The sequence below is a fragment of the Mustela nivalis genome, assembly GCF_964662115.1.
Source record: "Mustela nivalis genome assembly, chromosome: 1".
In the NCBI taxonomy this organism is placed as follows: Eukaryota; Metazoa; Chordata; class Mammalia; order Carnivora; family Mustelidae; genus Mustela; species Mustela nivalis.
Window position 1 is genome coordinate 177,710,667 of NC_139020.1, and position 22,183 is coordinate 177,732,849.

Below are 22,183 nucleotides of genomic sequence, written 5' to 3' on the forward strand. Positions count from 1 at the left end.
GGCATATGTTTGTTCATAATATGTTCTTATAATTGTTTGCATTTCTTTGGTCTTGGTTGTGTTCTCTCCTCTTTCATTCATTTTATTTATTTGGGTCCTTTCTTTTTCCTTTTTGACAAGTCTGGCCAGAGGTTTATCAATCTTATTAAGTCTTTCAAAGAACAAGCTCCTAATTTCATTGATCTGTTCTACTGTTCTTTTGGTTTCTATTTCATTGATTTCTGCTCTGATCTTATTATTTCTTTTCTGCTGGGTTTAGGCATAGTACTATAAGTCCTAGCCTCAGTAGTCAGACAACAAAAAGAAATAAAAAGCACCCAAACTGGCAAAGAAGAAGTCAAACTCTCACTCTACATATGATATGGTACTTTATGTGGAAAACCCAAAAGACTTCACCCCAAAACTGCCATAACTCATACAGGAATTCAGTAAAGTAGCAGGATATAAAATCAATGCATAAAAATCAGTTGCATCTCTATACACCAACAAGACAGAAGAAAGAGAAATTAAGGAGTCAATCCCATTTACAACTACACCCAAAACTATAAGATACTTAGGAATAAATCCAGTCAAAAAGGCAAAAAATCTGTACTCAGAAAACTATAGAATACTCATTAAAGAAACTGAGGAAGACACAAAGAAGTGGAAAAATGTTCCATGCTCATGAATTGGAGGAGCAAATATTGTGAAAATGTCTATGCTACCTAGAACAATCTACACATTTAATGTAATCCCTATCAAAATATCATCAATTTTCCTCACAGAAATAGAACCAATAATCCTAAAATTTGTATGGAACCAGAAAAAAACCTGAATATCCAGAAGAATGTTGAAAAAGAAAAGCAAAGCTGGTGGCATCACAATTCCGGACTTTAAGCTCTATTACAAAGCTGTAAGTATCAAGATAGTATGGTACTGGCACAAAAACAGACACATAGATCAATGGAACTGAATAGAGAGCCCAGAAATGGACCCTCAACTATTCAGTCAACTAATCTTCAACAGAGCAGGAAAGAATGTCCAATGGAAAAAAGATAGTGTCTTCAACAAATGGTGTTGGGAAAATTGGGCAGCCACATGCAGAAGAATGAAACTGGACCAATTTCCTTACACCACATACAAAAATAGACTCAAAATGGGTGAAAGACCTAAATGTGAGACAAGAATCCATCAAAATCCTTGAGGAGAACACAGGTAACAACCTCAGCTGCAGCAACTTCTTCCTGGACACATCGCCAAAAGCAAAGAAAGCAAGGGCAAAAATGATCTGTTGGGACTTCATCAAGATAAAAAGCTTTTGCACAGCAAAGGAAACAGGCAACAAAACCAAAAGACAACCAACAGAATGGGGGATGATATTTGCAAATGACATATCAGATAAACGGCTAGTATCCAAAATCCATAAAGAACTTACCAAACTCAACACCCAAAGAATAAATAATCCAGTCAAGAAATGGGCAGAAGACATGAACAGACATTTCTGCAAAGAAGACATCCAGATAGCCAACAGACCCACTAAAAAGTGCTCAACATCACTCGGCATCAGGGAAATACAAATCAAAATCACAATGAGGGACGCCTGGGTGGCTCAGTTGGTTAAGCAGCTGCCTTCTTCTCAGGTCATGATCCCAGCGTCCTGGGATTGAGTCCCACATTGGGCTCCTTGCTCAGCAAGTAGCCTGCTTCTCTCTCTGCCTCTGCCTGCCATTCTGTCTGCCTGTGCTCGCCCCCCCCCCTGATAAATAAAATCTTAAAAAAAAAAATCACAATGACACACCACCTCACACCAGTCAGAATGGCTAAAATTAACAAGTCAGGAAATGGCTGATTTTGGCAAGGATACAGAGAAGGGGAGCACTTCTACAATGTTGGTGGGAATGCAAGCTGGTGCAGCCACTCTGGAAACAGTATGCCAGTTCCTCAAAAAGTTAAAAACAGAGGTATCCTATGACCCAGCAATTGCACTACTGGAATTTACCACAAAGATACAAATGTAGTGATCCAAAGGGGCAAGTGCACCCCAGTGTTTATAGGGTACCCCACTATAGCCCAACTATGGAAAGAGCCTAGATGTTCATCTACAGATGAGTGGATAAAGAAGATGAGTATATATACAATGGAATATTATGCAGCCATCAAAAAATTGGAATCTTGCCATTTGCAACAATGTGGATGGAAGTAGAGGGTATTATGTTAGCAAAATAAGTCAATCAGAGAAAGACAATTATCATATGATCTCACTGATATATGGGATTTGAGAAACAAGGCAGAGGATCATAGGGGAAGAGAAGAAAAAATAAAATGACAAAATCAGAGAGGGAGACAAATCATAAGAGACTCTTAATCTCAGGAAACAAACTGAGGGTCACTGCAGGGTGGGGTGGGCTGGCTGGGTGACAGACACTGGGGAGGGTATGTGCTATGGCGAGCACTGTCAGCTGTGTAAGACTGATGGATCACAGACCCATACCCTGAAAAAAATAATATATTATATGTTAATTAAAAATTAAAAAAAAAAAAGAATTCTGTCCATCTTGCTAGTCATTGCATCTCCAGTGCCTAGAAACCAGTAGGACAGTTAGTATTTATTGAATAAATGCTTATTACTATCTGTATTAATTAGCTTTCACTGTAAGTTATGTATAATAACTACAAAATAACCACAAAATCTCAGTGGCATTAGAACAATAAGCATTTTCTAGTCCTGCATGTATTGGTTGCCTATGGTTCTGCTGATCTTGGCTGGGCTCATCTGGGCAATTTGGCTTCCCCCCTCTGGTCTATGTGTCTGCTGGACTGGCCCTGTGCTTTATGCCTCTCATCCTCCTTGGGTCAGTGAGCTAGTTAGGGCCTATTTCTGAGACACAGATAAAAACCTGAAATGCACTGGGTCTCTGAAACCTCAGAAGAGGTACACTGTCACTTTTTCCCATATATTTTTGCCTAGACAAGTCATGTGGCCAACTCCAGAGACAAGGGACAAGGAAGTTATAATTTGCCCATAAAGTCCTGGCAAAAATGTGGATGCAGAGAGATAGGATGGAAAAACTGATACCAAATTACAAATAGGGAGACCAGCTCACCCCAGTTTGCCTGGGATTTTTGGGATTTACCAATGAAAGTCCCATATCCCAAGAACTCATCAGTCCCTGAAAAACTGGGACAACTGGTTACCCTAATCATTGCCCAGCATATTTCAAGCTGTAAACAGATTGAATTTCATATGATATGGGAGCTGGTCCCATTTAAAATTTTCCCCTTTCTCAAGCACTGTAACTTTAGTTGAGAATATTTAGTAGAAAACACCTGGTTATAAAGGGGGGAGAATAAATGTCTCATAATCATTTTAACTGTCCCCTAAAGAAGACGTACTCTGTGTGTACAGAATCATCAGGTCACACATTCATATAGGGCATTTTACTCGAACACATTTTCAAACCATATACAAAGAAATTTCAATTTTAAATGTATACATACTATATCATTTATATGTGATAAACCATGGTAGCAATATCTTACATTTTGCAAATATCATTTAACATTTTCTTCAATTCAGTTCATTTTTATATCCTTAATCATAAAACTATAAAAACAAGAAGATATTGTTACTGACACCATGTAATTATGTAACAGGTCATTGGGCAAGAAAGAGCACATTTAAAGGAGTGATGTAAGCAAAGGATATTTTGGGGGGTATTAATGACCTTGGGTATCGAAGCTGAGAGACTGAAACAAATTTATGGGGTTACACTGCATCTTTAGCAGTTAACACGCAAGAGGGAAGTAATAAATCAGCTGAATCGTTGTAAGAAAATTGAATATTGTGTAGAGAGATTAACAGAACTATGCAGAAATTGAAAGACATATATGCCTGTTGCTGGGAATGGTAATGAGAATATCGGAAATGAATGGTTCTGCATTGTCCTTGAAATATCATTACCTGTTATTCATAAAGGCCCATTCCCATTTGTATTTTTCCTTAATATAATTCATGTGTTTGCATCCTTGTTTGGTGAAATTGTTTGAAATATGTCAGAAATGTTCTCTAATTCCAGTTGAAAATAACAATGTTCCAGGAGCTCAAAAGAAACTTTAAAAAATCACTGGTGCTTAAAAATATGCCCTTTTAAAAACGTAATATTGGAAACCAATGAATCCACTCTTGCTCTCAAATGAAGATGAATATTTGTTAAAAGGATTGACTACCACTACAAAAAAGACATCGATGGAAATGTATTAAAAATGAAATAACAATTAAATATACATTATATGTTGGGAGTATTTTCATTCACTATCATGCCTACCACAAGTGAATAAATATTTAATGCAGAAGAATAAAACCTTATACTTTAGTGCAGCAAAGATCTCAGTATAATGAAGTCAGCTACCAATGTCCCATTTATTTGGAGCAACTTGAATTCAGCAAAATCTGAGGTCAGCAAAAATGTGTGGATGGTTATAACATTTATCATTGCCACAGCCCTTAAAAGTTGGTTGAATCACTCTGATTTGTCAGAAGAAACAGGCTCAGAATGGCTAGTGGTTAGGCAACACACAGCTTGTAGGTACCAGTGTTGAAATTGACACCATAATCTCCTAGCTCCTAATCCATTGTTCCTGCATCTGTATCTCCCTAGGCCCCAGATGGTGCCAAAAATATCCCTCTCTTAAAAGCTTTCCCTGATGTCTCTCTGTCATGTACGTCCCTTGCTTTTGTCTGCTCAGTATTCACCTGGTGAGAAACTCTTCCCCATCCCATGTAGTTCTGCTGGGGTTGGGAACGACAGTGCCTGCCTCCTGAAACGTACACACCCCCATACTTCTTTTCTCCTTCATGCAAGGTTGTGCTATCCCTGGATTGGGCCACTCTTTATACCTGTTATTTTTCCATGAATTCATCCTTTCCATGGATTTTCCAAACAGGGACAAGACAGCTTAATCAACCAAACTCTCTGTTGCTCTGTCTCTGTCTCCCTTCTCTCTGTGTCTGTCGTTCTCTCTCAATAAACTAGAAGCAGTTAGTCCTTTCAATATCAGTTGTCATTTTTCCACTCCACCTCCCAAACTCCCAACAGTCACAGCCACTAGAGAGAGCATATTTGCATCAAAAGAATCAGCCCAATACACAAAAGATGAAGAGAAGCAAAGATGAGAGGTGAATGGGAGAGAGTGAGAGAATCCAGAGGGCTCTCTGGAGAGCTGTGGATCTAGCCCTGCTGTACCTTCAGTTGAGAGGAGCTACTAAACCTTCTCCTTAGTTAAGCTAATTTGAGTTAGGGTTCTATAATTTTCAACTAAAAGGCTCTGCACCTCTCTCTTCTGTGGTCTTATAGCACCTACTGCTTGTCTTTATTATATATATATTCATATGTGCACACTCCTCCCCAGTAAACTGAGAAGTCATCTAGGATAGACACTGTGCCTCATTGATTTTGTATTCCCAGCCCACGTGTAGGGTCTAAACAATGTGCTCATTCATTATTAAAACCTAGTCAAACAAATGAACAAGAAACAGATAAACACTCCAATAAAATATGGTCAATGACATGTTCAGGTATATCGTAGAAGAGTGCTGAAAAAATTCTCCACCTAACTTGTATCCAAGAAGTACAATTTCAAACCACAGAAGTATCATTTTACAGCCATTGAGATAGGTAAAATGCTTAATTCTAACAATAATAAGTATTGGGGAAGATGTGGGGAAACATACCCACGAGTTCTTAGTGTTGAGTGTTGGTAAAACCATTTGGAAAGGAATTGGGGAAAACCTAGTAAAATTTAAAGCATGCATATCATTTACTTCTGTGATTCTACTTCTAAAAATAACCCTTGTGCATGTGAGTAAGGAAATGTGACAACAATCCTCACTGTAGGCTTGTTGGAAAAAAGGAAAAGTGCCTAAGATTCCACCTTTAGAAAAATAATTTTTAGCATGCTTATAATGGAAGACTCCAAAGCAGTCTGAATGAATGGAATGGATCTACATGTACCAATCTGGATCTGCTTCAGAAATGTAATGGTGGGTGTAAATCAGATTGCAAGAGGATACATGGAAGGTGATCCCATTTACCTGGATGTTTAAAAAAACAAAACAAAACCCAAATGGGGTCCATATACTATTCCCTCTAATTTTATGTTTAAAATATCCCTTAATAAAGTTCGAAAATAGTTTATATTGCTTACTGTTACACAGAATGTAGTAAAAGATAAAAAGAGATGCATCTCTAAGAAAGAAGTATGAAATAAGCTTCCATTGACTCTATAATGCTTTATTTCTTTGAGAAAAAATTCACCTGGAGCAAATAGAGCAAAATATTAAGAATTATCAGGTCTAGGAGGCAGGTAGATACTTGCCTATGTGTTAGGAAAAAAAAACCCTTTTTGAAGAATGATGATTACAAAAGTCAAATACTGAAAAGTCAAAAAATAGTTAAAAAATCATTAATCAGTGTTCAGTTAATTAATTGGTTATTGAGGGATTGCTCACCCCAGAGCCCTTCTGCTACCAGGGAGGAAATGGCTTTCTGTCTTGCAAGCACGATGACTCCAGCAGAGAGAGAGGGAGATATGAAAGTCCTTCAGTCTTTTACAACACATAGCAACCTCAAGTTGCGTTGTAGCAATTTAATATAACAGAAAAGGGCATCTGAATTTCTGACCTGCAGATTTTGTGAAAGCCACGAGAGCTTAATTTTATTTATTTATTTACTTACTTACTTACTTATTTATTTTTAGCCTTCACCATTACATCTTCAAAGTCCCATTTATTGGAACGAGGATTCCATACCTGCTGCCTCCTGGGGAACTCTGATAATCTATTGACTTGAAAGGTCCAGGTATCTGAAAGGAGCAGATTAGTGAGGTTTTACAAAGCCCTCTCTGAGGGCAGGATACAACTTATCCTTTTCCAAGGTAAGAAAGTTAATTCACCATTTATGGGTACCAACATTTATGGTCAAAATACTTCCCATTTTGCAAGCAATTGATTTAATTGTAATAACTTCTATAACCAGTGGTCTGGCCCTGAGCCAGCCACCACCATTCCCTGACAATGTGCTTATGCTCTGGGAGGCTGAGACCCTGCACTGTGTGGTTGAGGTAGAAGAGAGGACAGTCTTCGTGCTCCTGGAAGGTCAGAATGTCAGGAGAGCAGGAGCAGAAACACATGTTTTAGAGTCAAAAGCTAACAGAACAGGTGCCCTTGGAATAACTTGGGGCTGATGACGCCCTCCTCTTCAAGCAGTGGAGGAGGGGTACTGCATTCGGGGTGTTTGTGTGGGTGCTCTGCCCCACCAATCCAGAGGAGCCTATGATAGAGCATAGGTACTACAGAGGTTGTCCAGGGCAGTACTCCTAAGTGCTTGGGGGTGGGTTTTCTTGTTCTTTCTGCCAAGGGGAGAGGCAAAGGGACCTTACTTCTCCCAGGAGGAGCAGCTGTAGAAATTGTGGAATGCCAGAGGCAAAACTGGCGATGACTTGACAACAGAACAACATGGTGTTGGCTCTTGGGTTGACCACTGACAGTAGTCCAGTAAGAGAGACCTCATGTTCCTTTAATCATAGCACCTGAGGCCTACCTTCAGAAACTGAGCAAAGCCAGGAACACACTGCAGAGAGCATGAATGTGAGGGAAGAAGGGGCTGTTGATGCCAAATACAGCTCATGGAAGAAGATAACCCAAATCCAACCTCCCCATGGTAGATTGTGAATGGAGGGTGTGGCCTGATCCCCTCTATCTACACTAATCAGCTGGCCGCCAAGAATCCCAACCTCCTGTGCCTGGTTTGGTTCATCACAAAGTTAACAACAAAAGGGTAACAATGGTGGGCCTTGATTTGTAACCTACCTGGGCATTTTCCTCCAGCTTTAGTGGTTTCACATACATTTGTATTGCTCTGTATTACCCCTGAGTTACACCTATGCATCTGGAACAGCACATAGATACCATCTAGGGTACAGGAGCCGGGTGACCCTTTTAAAATATAAGTGTCACCATGTCACCTTCTGCTCAACACCCTGCTGTGACATCTCATCTCATTTGGAGCAAAACTCAAAGTCCCCATCATGGCCCTTGGGCTCCCTGCAATATAGACCCCTACCACCAGCCCCATGTACCTCTAATTTCACCTCCTACCCTCCACTCAGTCACCAAGGCTAGCTGCATCCCTCTGGCATACACCAGGCACATGCCTGCCTGGAATGTTCTTCCCCTGGTACCTGGAAGGCTTGCTTCCACATTTTCTTCAAGTCTTAGGTCTCCTGTCACTTTCTCTTCCCAGCCAACTCTCTATAAAAGTGTAACCCTCAGCCCCAGCCCCCATACCACATACACATATCCTCTTTCCTATTTCATTTTCTCCATGGTCTGTATCAGCATCTGACCTTCTGCATGCTACAGTCATTTGTTTAATATTTGTCTCCCCATCCTCTCAGTTCATCCCACAGATGCAGGGAGTTTTGCCTGTCTTGATCCCTGCTGTATTCTCAGAGAGAAGAACCTGGCACATAGAAAGTGCTCAAATATTTATTGAATCCAGGAAGTACCAGAAAGAAAGATTTTCAGTGAGCCCAAAAGATGAAACAAAATACAGTCATATCCATTAAATCACGTTCTAATGGATATCTGTCACCCACCTGTTTTTCTCGACACCCTGCCTTTTTCCCAGCATTCCTACCCAACTTGGATGAGCAAGATGAGGTCGTTCAGTCCTACTCAATTCTTAAGAACAAAGCCTTCTCAAAGCAAACAAATTTTCTCTTGCCCACGTTGACTACCTCTTGAGGTTTAATATCAACATGTGGTTATGCTATTAACTTTACTCTGTCCAATGAGAGACCATGTTCCCAAAAGAGAGGATGGAAGAAGGGAAGAAGGAGAAGGGAGAAGAAAGTCCCATCAGGTTACATCTTTACAGTTCACACAGGCAGCTATACCAGGCAGCAAATACCAGTCACTGTCCCTTGATCTCATGAACAAAATATCACCAGACTAGGGACTTTGAAATGTCTTTGGTAGCTACCCACAGTAAGAAAAACATTTAACGTGCGCAATGCCCATTAATATTTCTGAAACAGAAGATTTATGAAACAGTATTATTATTTGGTGTGTTGCTTTCTGACATTCCTCAGTCTATTCTATTTCATTTTAAAAATGCCAATCTTAGTCTCTGATTTCATTTCATAACCCAGTGGATCATACATCATAGTTTAAAGACTTCCGGTCTAGCGTCTGGGCCCTTGCACTAGAATGTCATGCACACTTTTGCAGCCTCTCGGTAGAACATACAAGCATTGCACATCAACACTTTCCTGTTACATGAATACAAGTGGGGTGTAAGTAAAAAATACAATATAAATGTAGGTCTTTTTAAGATCTATTAGGTCCAGAAGGGAGATGTATTGCACATTAGAGATATTTTATTAGAATAATTAAAAATTATTATAGTACCAGGTAAAATGCTAAATGCAAAGAATATTCCATCACCATGTGAGCAGTTTCCAAAGCTTGCCCTCTTGTGAAGGTTACCAGATGACTGTCACTTAGCACTAAGTGAACTTACTGAGAGCTCTCCCTCCTTCACTCTCTCTCCTTCCCTCTCTCTCTCTCTCACACACACACACACACACACACACATTTTATCATAGCTCTCAGAACTCAGGCACTTTCCTGGAGTAGCACTTGCTACGGCACTTTGTAAACTAAATACCAAACACTGAAAGGGTGAATTATCTGTTGAAAAATTGGTTATACCTACTGAAAAAAAAATGTTCAAGAGGTGGTGAGTGTATGACAAGTGTACAAATTTTATATTAGATCATGCAAACAGACAAAAGCGGATGGCTTTGAGAGGCTGCAGCTTAGCTCAAGTGGGATTTTTGTATGGAGGGCCCTCCTAATTCTAGTACCACCACATCCTCTTCCTACACTGACTCAGACCATTCTAATATCAGTGTGTAAAGGAAGTGGGCAAGTGTTGCGATTCTCAATATGCAGTCGTGGAAACTGGGTCTCCAAGGAGTTAGTCACACTTGAAGGAAAGCCTCTGTTTCCCAGTTTCTACTGCAGGCAGGAAACCAGCCTCAGTGTCGTGGTTAGTGGTGCCAGTTGATGGGAATGAGGGCGGGGGGATCAGTCTGGAGGGAAATGGTTGGACAAACATTAGTATCTATTCTAAAAAATATTATGCAGCTCTTTAGGATCTAAGCAATAGTCAGATCTGAGGTCACCCAGAAAATCAAGATAGAGAAAAAGAAAAATATAGAGAGATTTATCCCCCCCCCTTTTATTTTAATTTAAAAAGAAAGGAACAGGGCACCTGGGTGACTCAGTCAGTTTGGTGTCTGATCTTGATTTTGGCTCAAGTCATGATCTCAGGGTCGTGAGATTAAGCCCGGGGACGGGTTCCACACTCAGCTGAAAGTCTGCTTGAGATTCTCTCTCTCCCCCTACCCTTCCCCATGCTCATACATGCCAAATAAATAAATAAATAAAATCTTTTAAAAAGAAGAAAGGAACACACTACACTGTATGTGGATAGAATTACTTGTAGGTGTTTCTAGTAGGTTGCTGAAAAACATGAAGAGATAAATACTAAATGATTACTATTGGTTATTTGAAGAGAGCTAGACCATGGGCCTGGACAAAGGAAATGAAGGGGTGTATAATTGACTTTTTTGTTGCATAATTGCATTTTTTAAAGATTTTTAAAAATTTATTAACTTGACAGATAAAGAGAGCATAAGTAGGTAGAGCAGTAGGGAAAGGGAGAAGCAGATGTGAGGCTCGATCCCAGGACCCTGGCATCATGACCCAAGCCAAAGGTAGACACTTAACTAACCAAGACATAGAGGCACCCCTGTAATTGCATTTCTTTCAAAAAGCAATGTTTGGGGGGCCCCTTGGTGGCTCAGTCAGTTGAGCCTCTGCCTTCAGCTTGGGTCATGGTCTCAGGGTCTTGGAATGGAGCCCCACATTGAGCTCTCTGCTCAGTGCGGACCCTGCTTCCCCCTCTCTCTCTGTCTGCCTCTCTACCTGCTTGTGATCTCTCTCTCTCACTCTCTCCTTAACAATTAAATAAATAAAATCTTTTTTTTTTTTTTTTAAAGCAATGTTTTGGAATTTAAAAATTCTGACAAAGGATGTTTAAAACAACCAAAGCAAATTATCTATTTTGTATGGCTCAAGGTAAGGTGACCTTCTCAGGGTTTCCCGGGTTGAAATGGGCAGCTTTAGGACTGTCATTAGAACTGTGTTTCTGACCCCAAGGCTGCACCATTTCCTCAAAGCTACAGTTGCCTCTTGTGTATCAAGTGCATGAAAAACCCTATAGCCTTAAAACTAGCGTTGAATTGAACACAGAGTGAGGAACCAAATAATGCCATGTAAGAAAATGGCCCAAATGATCGTTATTATTGTACAGTGTTTAATGCAAATTTAAGCATGCAAGTCAGGTATCACAATAGCTGTTGAAGAAATGTAATGCTGACAGTATTTGGCAATAAAGTAATAATCGCTGTGTGTATCTCTGATGAAATAAGATTTAATCCATTTGAGCTCCTAATTGTCTGCCACACTACATTAAAGATGGATACAACTATTGTCTTCACTGCTCAGAAATATGAAATTCGAAGCAATATGCACAATGTCTTGAAATAAGCTAGCTTAATGAACCAGCAAATTAGACCTTTCTATCTCTTTATTTAACATCCAGTTCCATGAATTTATCAGAGTTCATTACAAAGGTGCAAAATTTAAGGAAATGCTGCTAAATTCATTTATGATTAGAACTAATGACTTTGAAAAAGACTTCTCATATTTTTAGAGAGAGCCATTATTTATTATTGAATTTATATGGTTTCGGGTAATAAACGTTCAATCTTCTCCCTTCCTTCTGTTATTTATAGTTTGAATTTTGTAATACAGCTACCAAAAAACTCTCATGTAAAGAAGTAAACTTTTACCCCCAAACACAGCAATGACATTCAGAGAAGCAATGGCAGAGCTTTCTTTTTGACCTTTGGCAGGTTTTCAATGGGTGGATGAAGGGGGACTCTGCCCCTAAGATACATCTGGCAATGTCTGGAGACCATTTGATTTTCACAGCTGAGGGAGGGTGTTACTTACATCTCTTGGATGAGATCCCGGATGCTGGTAAACGTCCTCTGATGCCCAAGACAGCTCCTTCAACAAAGAATTATTCAGTCCACAATGTCAGCAGACCCAGGTCTGAGAAGCCCTGACCTCTATGAATAGGTCTCATTCAAAGAAAGCTCCATTTCGTTCCACGTTTCTTAAATGAGATTATTTTTCATCTTGTCACATAGATTTAGAGCAAGACCAAATAAAAGTATGGCTCTGGATCAAAAGATTTTTTCCCCCTAATAGTTGTAGTAATAATGATTTTTAACATCTGTAGTGAAGACAACAGTGCTGAATGCTAGAATGGAACCCTTAAATATAGATTAGAGATATGATTTTCATTTATCCAGACATTTATATATTTTTAAGGGGATAGCTTTCCCATTTTAAACCAAAAGCATCTATCTAATAGGTTTTAAGATGTTAGCATTTTAATTCAGAATCCTTAAAAGAAACCTGCTTGGGATTCTAATTTAGATGAAGAAGGGTCTATTTCCAGAGTCAAGAATGATGGCAAACAATGGGAAGATCACAAGGTCTGATTTAGGTAACTTGTATTTACCTAGAAGATTGTTTTTGGTCAATTCAAGGTCGCAGTTCTACACTTTTGATAGAGATAGGTTTGATTTCAATATTACTGGATTTCTCTTTTAAAATTCTGGTCTTAGCTCTTAACTTTAATCTGTCTCTATGGCGTGCATCAGGAATGCAGTTAATTTGATACGATTTAACTGGGTACTTTTCGTATCCCTGTGATAACGATGATCAACGTTTTTATAGGCCTTAGGTATTTAAAGGAAAATATAATCATAATGAAGTGGCCCAATGAAGAAGAATGAAGAAATTAAAATTCTTCTCATCCAAAAGAAAATAACAATCAAGAATCCAAAATTAGGGACGCCTGGGTGGCTCAGTTGGTTAAGCAGCTGCCTTCGGCTCAGGTCATGATCCCAGTGTCCTGGGATCGAGTCTCACATCGGGCTCCTTGCTCGGCAGGGAGCCTGCTTCTTCCTCTGCCTCTGCCTGCCATTCTGTCCGCCTGTGCTCGCTCTCTCCCCCTCTCTCTCTGATAAATAAAAAAAAAAAAGAAAAGAAAAAAAAAGAATCCAAAATTAAAAAGATTGGAATCCCAATTTGTTAAACTTCTTGAGAACCAGGGTGTTTTGAAGGAAAGTTCATTCAATATGTTGGTATTCTTTGATCTCATGAAGTGACCATAATTGAGGCAGCCATAATTTAAGGGTTGTGCAACTTAGCATTTTTTATAGTGAGGGAAATGGTTTACTGGTTATATGCTTATTGTCATGTATTTTCAGAAAAAGAAATGGCATTCACACATAGAATGCATGATTTTACTATTACTATTCTCAAAACTAATGGAGTAGGTCTCGGCATTAGACCCAACTCTATTCAAAGACAAATATTAAGTAATTAAGTAATATTAAGTAATTCAGTAATTCAGTAATATTAAGTAAATGATGATGGTGGTACGCAGGGACGGCAAAAACTGACTGGTACACAAACGAATGAAATCTTGGGTCAGTGTTTCAAAGTCATCATTCTGAACATTTTCATTGTATAGCCTTTTGGATGAACAAAGTAATAGGGTAGAGATACAATGGCCTCAGCATACGTCATTACATTGGTTTTTACAACTAATTAATGTTTATGGGGCCCTTGTGATGATCCATAGTAACATTTATATAGTGCTTACTACATGTCAGGGTGTTGCAAGAATGTTACTTACATGGTTTTTGTTGTTGTTGTTGTTGTTGTTTTGTTTTTTAAACTCATTTAACCCCCCAAACAACCCCACCTAATTAGTCACAGTTAGTACATGGTAAAGCTAAGATTGCCACCAAGCATCTGCCTCTGGAGTCTGTCTTCGTGACTGTGCAGTACTGGGTCTCTTGTGATAAAAACAGGTGCCATGCACTGTGTCAAAGGCTTTCACATATCATCTCATTTAACTCTCACGGTACTCTTCTGCTGAGCTTCATTATCTCCTTGAATACATGAGGTTGATTGGGTGAATCAGTTCATTTCTCTCTAAGATGTATAGAGGGATAAACTTCCAATAATTCAAGACTCTAAGTTAATGGAAATCAAAATGGGGAGAACACAAGAAGAGCCATAGAGATGTGAAAAGAAAAAAAAGTAGAATTTGATTAGCATTTATTCCCTATCTCAGCCTTACTTTTTTTTTAGGATTTTATTTATTTGAGAGAGAGAGAGAATGTGCATGTGTGTGCACATGAGTGGGAGATGGGCAGGGGGAGAGAGAGAAGCAGACTCCCTGCTGAGCAGGGAGCCCAACATGGGACTTGATCCTAGGAATCTGATATTATGACCTGAACCGAAGGCAGACTCTTAACCACCTGAGCCGCCCAGGTACCCCATCTCTCCCTTTCTAATGTTCATTCTTTCTGTAAGGTTATAATGTACTTCAATAACCAAATAATAACATATGATATAACTTATAAATGAATATGAATATATTATATTATATTATATGAGTGTTTGAGCAGAAATTTTATACCAATGGATGCATACTTTATAGTTACTCCAGATTTTCTCCCTGCCTGGGCCATTCCCTTGGCATACACAAGTCAATTTGGAAACTTACATTGTCTTCTTACAGCCTGTATATATGGACAGCTTTGTTTGCTATGTACATTTAAATCCATTTAAGCAGGACATTGTCACTAATTGCTGGAGCATATCTTGGACATAAAAAGAACATGTCATTTTAAGGATGAAACCACAAGATGAAACGAAAAACAAAACAGCTAGTCAATTCCAAGAAAAGATGCCATTGCTTAGAGGAACCTAAGAGGTTAGCTGAGTGAGCCATTTGGGTATCCACTTAACAGATATTCATACAGCCTTATGCCAGTCACAGCAGGTGCCACCCCTGGTGGTTCTGTCCTCAGGTTGCTGGCAGTCTAGTCCAGTGGTTAGGAGCACAAATCCCTGGCTGTGTGACGTTGGGCAGGTTATTTAGCCCCTCCGTGCTCAAGGTTTCTCATTTGTACAGTGGAAAACAGTCCCTACCTCAAAGTGTTGTGATGAACTACATTTATGTAGTTCATAAATGTTAAGTGCTTAGCACAGTGGTACCTGCAAGCACTGAATTCTCATTATTGTGTGTAACGGTATGTGTCAATTTGGCTAAGCCATGGTGCCCAAATATTTGGTCGGACATTATTTTATATGTTTCTGAGAAGGTATTTTTTAGGTGAGATTAACACTAACAAATTTGACTCAGTTTGCTTCTTTGTAAAATGGGGGTAATTGGGCTTTTATGAAGAATAAGTGAGATCATATTTGAAATGTTAAATAACATGTATGAAGGGCTTGATAAATACTAGTTACCTAGTTACCGTTATCCAGTAGTGTATCAGCCAGGGTCCCCTTGAGTAAAGCAGATGATCAGTAATGTGGATAGGTCTCATTCGATCAGCTGAAGGCGTTGACAGAAAAAGACTGACCTTCCCCCGAGGAGGCATGAATTGTGCCATAGACTGCCTTTGGACTGGAATTGCAATTCCTGCCTGGTAGGCCAGCCTCCCCAGCAGATACTGGATTCCATATATATATATATATACACACACACACACATACACACATATATACGTACATACACCATATATATATATATATACACACATACACATATGACTATAACTATGCATAGATATTGGTTCTGTTTCTCTGGGGACCCTGGCTGATACACTACTGGATAACGGTAACTAGGTAACTAGTATTTATCAAGCCCTTCATACATGTTATTTAACATTTCAAATATGATCTCACTTATTCTTCATAAAAGCCCAATTACCCCCATTTTACAAAGAAGCAAACTGAGTCAAAGAAAGGCATCTGACCTGCCCAAGGTCCATCCAGCTAGTACCTGACAGATGCAGGACTCTCGCCCAAATTCCTCTTCCTCCAGCAAATACTGTCATATTTAACTTAGGGTTAAAAAGTTAGGACTGAAAAGTTAGGACTTCCAGTTCTTGGTGGGGTGATAGGTCTTCAGCTTCAAAACGCTGGGTGACAGAAATATTTATGTAGCTATTTTAAAACATTTTTAAGCTATTGAGAGACACTAAATGCCAAATAATAAATGCCTAATGAATTTTGCTCACCTTTGGTTGTAATTCTTGCCAGAATTGAACTGCTTAAGTGCTTCAGTGAAGCTATTCACAATATTGCAAACAGAAGCCAACTAGACAGGAAGGAGTGTGGAGCCCACCAAGTCTCCTTATTAATTGGGCTGTCTAACAGAGGGGAGCAAGTGTTAACACCTTAAGTGAAATTAGCCAAGGTTCTGAGACCACCTGTGGTTTTGAGGGGAACAAATGTCTTTTGAGTTAGACGGGAGGTTCAACTCTTTGAGAACGGACTTTCAGCCCCTCTCCTCCCCTGTCAGGGGAGCACATTAGGGAATTGGCAAATCCAATCAGGCCTCTTTCAGTAAATAAGTAACTGATTCTTGAGTGAAGCTTATCTGAGGGTTCACCAACAGCATTTAAACCAGTCCTAGAACCATCAGGCAAAAACAAATTAGCTAGCATTCAGAAACAATTTCTTTTTATGTGCAAAGCTGTTCTATAAAAAACTCTACGGAGTTCAAAAGATCTGTAAGGAAATATTTGTACAATCTGTTCCACTGGGTAACACATTGAATTTAGCCTCAGCTGGTGATTTTTGTCTCCTTAATTATGGGCAATAACAACACTTTAAATTGATACGGTGCTTTTAACTTTGCAAAAGATGGTCAAGTTCATTTATCAACTGATCCACTTTGTTGTACTGTGCTATGATTTTCAACTGATAGTCCAAGACAGCAGGCTAGCACATAATGCAGAAAGGCATGCTAAGAAAGGTTGTCAATATATCTTTTTTTCTAAACAGAATTCAGGTGATGATGACATGATTTTAGAAAGTATCTGATACAGTTTAGTCCCCAGAGACAAAATATCTACATGTAAGTAAGTGAATAAAGAGCACTTGATAATATAAAAAAATTTTTTTTTTAATTTCACTTGCATGTTTTAAGTATAAAAATGCAAACCAAAGCCAACTAGGAATGACTGGGGAATGAACTTGTCCTGTGTTTCTCTCTCTGTGAGTGCAGGCATTGAGAGTTTTCTGTGCTCTAAGGGTTCTAGAAAATACTGAAACAGGATTAAGAGCAAGGAGCTTAGAACTGACTTTTGAAAGATACATGCTGTGCTTGACTATAGAAGCGTCTTTATCTGGTTTATAAAAAAATTCAGATACTCACCATAATAAGGAAGCGATAGTTACGTTGGCAAACCTTTCAACTGTAAAACTTGCTAAATGGTGTTTAAAACAGCAGGGGGCCTTTGTCTATACATTTCGTATTTCTGAATTGAATTATATGAGATAAGATTATATGGCATCTCTTTTAAACTATGTGACGAAGGCAAAACACTTAAAATATATGAGGCTCTAAACTTATATTTAGATATTTCACTATATAAAGAGATGAGTTTGGGGGTGCCTGGGTGGCTCAGTGGGTTGAGCCTCTGCCTTCAGCTCAGGTCATGATCTCAGGCCCTGGGATCGAGCCCCGCATCGGGCTCTCTGCTCAGCAGGGAGCCTGCTTCCCCCTCTCTCTTTGCCTGCTGCTCTGCCTACTTGTGATCTCTCTGTCAAATAAATAAAATCTTAAAAAAAAAAAAAAGAGAGAGATGAGTTTGTAAAATCAAATTAATTGGGACACGCTTACACAATTTTGGAAGCTAAATCAAAGAACTAAGGCTATAGGATGTGGAATTTCCATCCCAGAATAATATATGACAATGAGAGGTATGTGTATATATACCAAAATATGTGCTGAATTATATTTTTTCATGTTTGAAAAGAAGAAAGCATCATCAAATTAACTATAAATAGCTCTTCTAAGCAAGAATTTTTACACCAAAATTGAAAAAAAAAATTCTCTCTGTGATTAGGCAAAGTTCACAATTCATTTGGTCTCTATCCATCATATTCCATAATGCTAGCCATTCCTCTTCCAGATTTGACGCTGCATAGCTCCAAGCACTGAATTGGAGGTTTGTTCTCTTTCAGTATGCTGTGGTCATTGCCTGTTGCCTCAAGAATGAGATTTGTTTGTCTCCTTTCTGTAACTTCCATGAGCTCTCTATCTGTAATGGCAGAAGAAAAGAAACCCAGGTCTGAGGTAATTGTATAACTCCATGGGCAACATGCACATTTTAGTCCAAGTGAATCTCTAGCACTGTTTATATAGACTACCAGTTAGTGGTGCTTTAGGAATGATGCAGATGCCTTCAAGTTAGGTTAAACTCTAGAAATTAACAAAAGTAGATAAGGTTATATCAAAAACATAGAGCATTTCTCTGCTGTTTGGTAGTCTCTCTCCACTTTTTCAAGACCCAGATGCTTCCATCTCATCTTCCTGGCTTTGCTTGGCTCCACAGTTCAGACACCTAACAGGACAGACCATACTGGAAAATCCAAATGACGTGATATGAACCAGGGTGTGGATACCTGGCCTATGCTGCAAACAGCTGCAGGCACGAAAGTGTTTTCATGTGGTTCACTTCGCAAGAGAGAGAATCCCTGAGAAAAATTTACGGACTAGGCAGGCAAGTTGGTGACTGAGCTTCCTCTGGTTACATAGATAATGCTGGATTTTGTCAGGAGAGTCTGTAATCTCTAAGAATATTCCCATTATATGGAAGTCATTCACCCTAAAATAGTTACTCTTCCATGATAGTAAACTACTTCTCTTCATAAGTAGATTTATTTATTTTAAAATACTTGTTTCCCCTCCCTGTCAGTGTATAGTTTCCTGTCTCATTGAAGTCAGACTTGGCCATGTGATTTGCCTTAGACTGTGAAATGCTTGTGAACATGGTGGCTGTCAGTTATGAGCAGAAGCTTTAAGAATCATCATGCACTTCCCTCATTCCTCCTTTCCTTCTGCTATGGTAGATGCAACATGTTAGACAGTCCTCCATATAGCTTAGATCATAGTGATGAGCCAGAACCAGATGTGATGATCTCTGTCTTCTGATGGAAATATTTATCCATTAATATTTGATGCAATTATCAACATGATTTCCTTTAGATATTTTGCTCTATTGTTTTTCTGTTTTTTCTTTCTGCCTTTTGTTTCTCCCTTTCCCCTTTCCCCCTTCTTTCTGGATATAATACAGAAACTCTTATTTCTGTTCTATGCCTACAGACTGTTGATGATTTTGTTTTAGCAAGCAATTAACTTGGACAGACTCAAACAGGGAACTCTGTGATGCCTATGGAAGGAGTAGCTCACATTTCAATACACTTCTCTTAGCCTTCCTCCAAGCTGCTTTAAGTCTGCCACACACATTGTTCAGGGATCAGAATCTTGGGACAAATTTTATGCTCAGAATTAGTGGCCCTACTGCTCTGGCTTCCTCATTTCTGGAATTGCCTTCTCACTTCGCAGCAGCAATAACTGGCTCAGAACCTATGGTTCTTCAGGCCAGAAATACAGCAGATTTTCTAGCAGAATTTTAGTCCACCCATTCTATGACTTCACCCTGATCTCACATGGAAATGGGAAATTCATGTCATCATCACCTCTGATGATGATTCTTCCAAGTTTTGACTCCCTTCCAAAATCTGCCTGCTTTTGCTAACTTTCAAGTGCCTTTGGGTAGTTTTTATTGTTGTTTTGTTTTGTTTTTAATGTATTTTGTTCAGAGTTCAGAGTCCTTATTTGCAGGAAGAGCAGTCTATTGGGGACCTACTCTGCCATACTGGAATTAGAACTTTCTAAAGCCAGTTTTGAGCTAGGTATATAATCAGAATCAGAAATAAGCTTTTATGATTGAAAATCTTTGAGATTTCAGGGTATATATGTTCCTACAACCTGATTTACCCTAAACTGACTAATTAGCCACCTAGGGCAACCTGGAGTATTACTATTTAACTATTTCACAACTGTACTGATAAAATCCACTCAAAGGTAAATGAATTTCCCCAAATCATTCTGATTTTATGAATTTCTTCTGACACTGTTAGCATCCTCTAAGTGGTACCCTTTGCTTCTTAATTTTCAATCATAAAGAGTAATCTCCTTAAATTGAGAAGACGTCTCCGCTTTCATCCTTATCACTGAAATCACTAAGTTTGAAGACCAGGATTCACGACCTAACTTGAATGTATACAAAATTAGGCCCAGTAAAATTATGGACTATTTCATTTAAAAGCATATAATTAACTGATTTTGGCTTAAACATGGTAACGTGTAGAAGTTGTAGAAAGTAGAGATAAATGGAAACTAGGCAAAAGAGAGCATTTTTCTTGGGATTGCCATTTCAATGTTTACTTCCCCTAAAATCGATTCGGTAGAAAGTAGATCTTTTTACTGCAATATAGCAAAGCAGGTCTTTGACACAGTTGTTCCATGTTATATATGATATTGCCTTTAATAGGAATGCAAGATTATGACTATATAAGCTTCAAAATTCAAGCACATGTTATCTCTCTTAGTTGGCTAAAATCATGAAAAAAAAAAAACCCACACAACACACACACATGAATACACACAAACACAAACACACATTTATTTATTTCCTAAAATAGTTAATTTGCAGCTTATGATCTAACTAGTAATAAAATTTCTTCATAAAAGTCTATAGGAGAGTTGGAGATTAGAAAATTCTTTTGGACCACTTGGGTGGCTCAGTTGGTTAAGTAGGTAATTCTTGGTTTTGGCTCAGGTGAATGACCTCAAAGTCCTGGGATCAAGCCCCACATCTGGCTCCCTGCTCAGTGGGGAGTCTATTTAAATATTTTCTGCCCCTCCCCCTACTTGCTCACTCTTTCTCTCTCTCTCTCTAAAATAAATAAATAAAATCTTTTTAAAAAAGAAAAGAAAAGTATTTCAGAAGTGCATCACAGTCTTTGTATATTGTTGATTTCCACTTAAATTAGGAGGAGAGTCTGGGAGGCTGACCCTAGGGTATGTCCTATAGGCATCCTTACAACTTGCTTTTTCTTATTTGAACATGCATCTATAACTCCTTGTAAAGAGTCTGAACATATGTCCATAAAACTAAAGTTATTACATTTATTTTTGTCCTTTACATATTTTCATCAGACTCTGGTAACTCTTTATTCAACAATTTTTTTTCAGCAAATATTTATTAAATGGCTATTTTTTGCCAAGCACTGAGGATACGATGTGAATGAGACAAAATTTCAACCTTTCATGGTGCTTCCTTGTAGAGGAGAGACAGACAACAAACAAATATAAGTAGTATCTTTCACATTATAAAAGATGCTGTGAAGAAACATAAAGCAGGTTAAGGAGCTAAAATCCACTAGAACTTTCTTTTGCTCTGTAATTTCTTTACCTTTGCATCATCACTAATCACAGTGACTGTTCTGAATTTTAAGTAAGCCCTGCATGAGAGATCAATGGTTTATCCACATTTTGCTTCTGTAAACCCCAAATCCAGCCCACTTCGTTGATACTGCTCTCAATAAGGACACCAGTAAGCTCCTTGTTTCTAAATCCATTGAACACATCTCACTCTTTGTCCGAGTTGAGTCCTTTGTAGCAGCTGACATCATTCCCCACCTCCTCGAAGAGCTCTCCTGAGCTGGGGACATCTCTGGTCACGTTTTCTTGGTCTCCTCTGGGGTCTCCTCTCCATCTATCCGGTCATTATATTCTGGCGTTGTGGAGCCTGAGAGGCCTGGGCCCTTGACCCTCTTTTCTTCTTCTCTGACATGTTTTCCTTCACATATCCCATGCACCCCCACACCTGCCTTATTATCCACCTCCAGTGGCTCAAAAATCAGTGTCTCCTGCTGAGCTGTTACTCCCAAACTCCAGACTTGTGTCACCAATAGCCTTAACACACATGTACTTAGATGTGTTCTAGATTTCTCAACTTTAGTGTGTTCAAAACTGATTTCACCATCCCTACTTCCCCTCTACCATGCCCCATCTCCAGATTTATCCTTCCTATCCATTCCCCATCTCAGGAA

General features: G+C 38.9%; 1 long non-coding RNA gene across 1 annotated transcript; it reads right to left on the reverse strand.

The window, feature by feature from the left end:
* Positions 1-17,981: 17,981 nt before the first annotated feature.
* Positions 17,982-21,654, reverse strand: LOC309859176. The gene is made up of 2 exons (XR_014308584.1): positions 21,544-21,654; positions 17,982-18,321 (listed from the first exon to the last, which is right to left on the reverse strand). It is a non-coding gene; the product is annotated as an uncharacterized lncRNA (long non-coding RNA).
* Positions 21,655-22,183: the final 529 nt, after the last annotated feature.